Raw genomic sequence first — 5,268 nt, forward strand, 5'->3', positions numbered from 1 at the left:
GTGTGTGTGTGTGTGTGTGTGTGTGTGGTTATATGCTGACCATTGTGATTGGTTACCCCTTTCTCCCCCCACTTGGTATGGTATCTCTTCCATCATCCCCATGGTGTCACTACTCCCATTATTATTGGGGTTTATCTATCCTGGATTCTGTGTGTCCAGAGCTCTTAACTGTACCAGTGTACATGCTCTGGTCTAGCTGGATTTGTAAGGTAGAAGGGGGGTCATGATAGTGGGGAGGAAGCATTAAAGAACTAGAGGAATGTTGTGTGTTTCATCAGTGCTATAGTGCACCCTGGCTGGCTCTTCCCTTCCTTGTGAGGTAGTTGTAATAGTTGCGGTATAATTGGAACCACAGTGCTGAAGAATCGGGATCCTGAAAGACCTCTAGGAACATGGTATTTAAGGTGAGCTTTGAAGCGGAGAAAGGAGGCAGGATGGATAAGTCACGTGGACTGAAGATAAGGGAGCAAAGACAGCAGAGGGTGCCAGCGATTTAGGTGGGGACATCAGGGTGGATAAAACCAAGGTGGGCTGAGGGCTTTGTAGGGGCTGGACCTGACTTGATGGCATCCAACAACAACAAGAACAAACATATACATACATGTACAACTGTCCTTGGTTGAGCCCCGTTTAACACAGGTGCTTACTTGAATAATCAAATGGAACCAGGAAAGGAGTCTTCATGAGAGCCATGGTGGCTCAGTGGTTAAGCAATAGGCAACTAACAGAAAGGTTGGCAGTTCAACCCCCCCCCAGCGCCAGTGAAGATTACAGTTCGACTCCATCCTGTAGGGTCAACTGAGTCAGCAGAGACGCCATAGCACACATGAAGCTCCTTAGATAAACGAAATCACCGGATATGCTTTAGTATTTACCCCAAAGCAATAATTAAGGAAGGGCTCAAAGGTGTGTGTAAAGAATGGCCATATCAGTGTGGCCTACAATATTGAAAAAAAATTGAAAGCAGCTTCAATATCCAAGAACAGAAAATGGACATTCATGCTGGAAATATTCAGCGGCAGGGCATGTGTTAGAGCCCCTGGAAATGAATGATGTTCATGCACTAACATGAACTGATGTACATGGCATGGTGTTGAGTTAAAAAACAGTCAAAGCATGATATCATTTTGTGAATATACATATGTGTCAACATGCTAGGGAAAGTTTGCAAGGGCATACACAAACATGTTAACAGCTCTATTTTGGTTGTGGAGTTTTGTGTAACTTTAGTGTAATCATTTACTGAAATATTTCTCATCTATGTTTTCTATATTTCTTATCTATACTTTAGGAGCCTAGGTGGAGTAGTAGGAGCCCTGATAGTGTAGTGGTTGTGAGTTGGGCTGCGATTTGAAAGGTTAGCAGTTTGAAACCGCCAGCTGCTCTGCGGGAGACCCTGAAAAATAAAAACCAAAACCCAAATTCACTGTCATCGAGCCAATACTGACTCACAGAGACACCCCCACCCCACCCCACGGGTTTCGAGACTGGAGACTGTTTATGGGACTGGAAAGCCCAGTCTTTGTTCTGTGGAGATGCTGGGGGTTTTGAACTGCTGACCATGTGGTAGAAAGACTGGGCTTTGTACTCCCATAAAGATGTACAGTTTCAGAAACTCACAGGGCTGGTTCTACTCTGTCCTGTAAGGTTGCAATGAGCCAGCATTGACTTGGTAGCAGTGCATTTGGTTTGCCTGGTGGTTGCTTGGGCTGCAATCCACAAGGTCAACAGTTCTAGCCCAGCAGCAGTCCCTCTGGAGAAAGGTGGGTTTTCTAATCTTGTATAGAGTTACAGTCTTGGAAACTCCAGGGGCAGCTTTACCCTGTTCTATAGAGTCACTATGAGTTGGCATCGACTCCGTGGCAGTGATAATTTTTCATGTGTGTTTTCTGGTCATCTACTAATGAATATGAATCAGTGAAGATGAGTAACTATGAATAGGAGAGCAAAGGGAGAGATTACAGTCCGTTACATTCATGCTGCTCATAAAGAAAGGGAAAAAACCTTTACGTATCAGAAGAGTTTCACTGGCAAAGTGATGGGAAAGGTAGGTTGGGGGGGTTGGAGGTGGGGTCTTGGAGACTCAATATCCCGCTTAATGCAATGTCATCGAGTTGATTCAAGCTCACAGTGACCCTGCACAGGGGTTTTGCAGTTGTAAATCTGTTGGGAGGGAACAGCCTCATATTTTCCCCTCAGGATGGTTGATGCTTTTGAACTGCTGACTCCTTGGTTAGCAGTCCCACACTTAACTGACAGGGGCAGCAGGAATCCTATTGTAATTGTTACCACCTATATTAGCTGTAATGACATGCCAAACATTATTCTACACGCATAAACCAGTTAATCCTCAACGGCCTTAAGACCCTGGTTCTTTTTGTTTTCTCTGCTAATAAAATAACTGGAGGCCCAGGGATGATACACAACTTGCCCGAAAGCCGCCATTCAGCTAGTGGGTAGCAGAGACTGGGTTTGAACCTTGGGACCCAGCCTCTAAAAACTGCACCCTTGGGCCCAGGGTGCCTGCATGGCCCGGGGCGCCAGTGGGCGATTTCTCCACCTGGCATTTGTTAATGAGCAGGGTTAGTTTTCTATCAAAATAGGAAAGTATGGGGGTGAGGTCCAGTGCGCTTGTGCTGATGGACCCAAGATGGCAGAAAGTATGGAACTGAAGATCGGAAAGACGAGAGTATGTGACTGCTGGTCGGAGATCCAGAGCAGGCCGGAGATCTGGAGCAGGATGGAGAACTGGGGTGGGCTGGGGGACCCGTGAGCAAAGCCAGAAATCCAGAGCAGGCCGGAGAGCAGAGCGGAGCTCTTGTCTTCTTTGATTGCAGATACCAAGCTGGAGCTGAGGCAGTTTCCCAGGACATCTGAGCCCATAGCAGCCAGGTGATCAAACTGCTCCCCTTCGAATCCCCTTCCAGGACAGTCCTGAGGGTAAAAAAATACACAGAGAGACAAGTAATAAGAAAGATATTGCTATACACTAAGGAAGAGATGGTGGAATTTGAAAATGCTCTTTGAAGGTCAATGTAAGATCCAAAGTGTCTTGAGTTATGATGGGAAGAAGGGGGTGGGGCTGATAGCATGGATGACTGCATAACCCCACTCAAGGGGAGTGAACAACAGAATTGTATGAGAAAAGAGATAATGGATGGGGTAAGACATGGCAAAAATAAATATATAGATAGATAAATAAATAAATAAGGGTTCCTGGGTGGGGGGAGGGCTGGGGGAGGGAGGGGCTCAAGGGGAGCTGATGTCAAGGGGTACAAGAAGAACGAAAGTGTTTTGAAACTAATTGTGGTAGTAATGGTCCACTGCTGCTTGATGTGATTGAGCTATGGAATGTTATGACGTCTGTAAGAGCTCCCAATTAAATGATACAAACAAAAAAACCCGTGCCCTTAATTATGATACTGAGCTATTGCCCAAATTTAATCTTCCCAAACCCCAAAGCAACTCAGTTGCTGTCGAGCCCATGCTGACCCCTGGCGACCCATGCGTAGAGAAGCGGAAGGGCTGGTCTACAAGGTTTGCATGGCTGTGGTCTTTGGGAAACAGATCTCCGGGCCTTTCTTCTGATGCTCCTCAGCATGAGTTCCAACCTTTTGGTTAGCAGCCCAGTGCTTCTCCATTTGCTCTGCTCTGGGGCTCCTAACGTGTTGTTTGGCGAGGCCTCTCCCACATATGACAGCGCCCTGTGTGTGCCACAGCAGCTGTGTGGTTTTGATGGCTGGTGTGTGGAGGTCAATCGCCAGGCCTTCTGAAAGTCCACCTATGTGTGGGCTTAAACCTCCACCCTTTCAGGTAGTCTGCATGTGCTTACCGTTTGCATCATCCAGGTGTTGTCTACCTCAGCCCAAACGCAGTGCCATCAGGTTGAGTAGGACTCATAGGAACCCCATAAGACAGAGCAGAGCTACCTGGTAGGGTTTTTCTGACTCTGGTTCTTCTGACCGTGCCTCGTCTTTCATCTTTCATAACGTCTCTTTGGTTTGAACCACCGCCCTTGTGGTTAGCAGGCCAGTGCATAACCCAAGTGTCAACAGGGCTCCTGATAGACGTTATTATTGTCACGTTTTGGATAAGCAACTCAAGTCTAGGTGAACTTAAGTGACTCAATCAAATTATGGTCAACGTTCTAGGGCCGACCACACCCTATTCCAATTTATCTTCTTTCCTGAAGCGAATGATTCCATTGCTCCTGGGACTGAGGCAGGTCACAGGGCTTTATGCATGCAATACCAGGTAAGATCCAGTTATACCTGTGCCTGGCGGGGAGGTGGTCTTCCCATTTTGGGAGGTCCTGCGCCCCAGTGTTATTCCCTGAGGCTTGGTGAAGGGCCTTGGGTTAGAGCAGCCAAGCCCTTGAAGGGGCTGCTGACTTCTGGGTTCTATGATTTCCCTTTGTGACTTTCCCCAGAATCATAGACCGTGAGTCCATGTTGACCACTGATTTGAACTTGGTTTTTTTAAGGGGATAATGTCTTCAAGCATGTCAGATTTTTTGAACAAAGGGGCTTTCTAGGCAGGACATTCCCAGATAAATTTTGTGTTTTCTTGTGCTGCAGTGTGTTGGCTTTTTGGAAGGGACACAGACACCTTGGTGTCCCTCGGTTTAAAGAGAGGTGGTCACCATCTAGCAGGTCTGAAGGTCCGTGCCCCCGGGAAGGAAAGCCACACGAGGCTCACCAGTGGTGTCGTCTTGGGCCTTGCCTGTCACAGTTACCACACCAGTGTTTGGTGGATTAGGACAAGAGTCCCGGGCTTTGGACCTCTGGTGTTCTGTAAGCTTTGTGAACTTCCAGGATAACCTCCGCTGTTTCTCCCACAAGGAGCCTGTGGGGATTTGGCTTTGCCGCTTTCTCCCTGTGTTTCTCAAGTCTTCCTCTTTGCCCACCCCTGAGTTTGTTCGGTAGATGACACTCAATCTCCTGGGGGTGCGGTGAAGGATCTCTGAGTTACTCCTTGGAAAGCTCCCCTCTGTGAGTTTGGCTTGCATGTTGCTGTCCTGGTGGGAGCATTTGGATGCTGGTGCTGGCATAGAACATTGAAAGCACCGTGAACTGCCAAAAGAACCAGAAAATCGGTCTCGGAAGAAGCCGGGCCAGAATGCTCCTTGGAGTTAAAAGTCTCAGAAAACACACAAGGGCAGTTCTACCCTGTCCTGAAGGGTCCCTATGGCAGGTGCATTTGTTTTTGGTTTGGTTTTAGAACAAACAACTTGCAAGATGAAAACAGCAGTATTCACCAAGGCTTCCA

This window comes from Echinops telfairi, unplaced genomic scaffold (assembly GCF_000313985.2).
Source record: "Echinops telfairi isolate 266 unplaced genomic scaffold, ASM31398v2 ScPeMD7_7468;HRSCAF=8506_1, whole genome shotgun sequence".
In the NCBI taxonomy this organism is placed as follows: domain Eukaryota; kingdom Metazoa; phylum Chordata; class Mammalia; order Afrosoricida; family Tenrecidae; genus Echinops; species Echinops telfairi.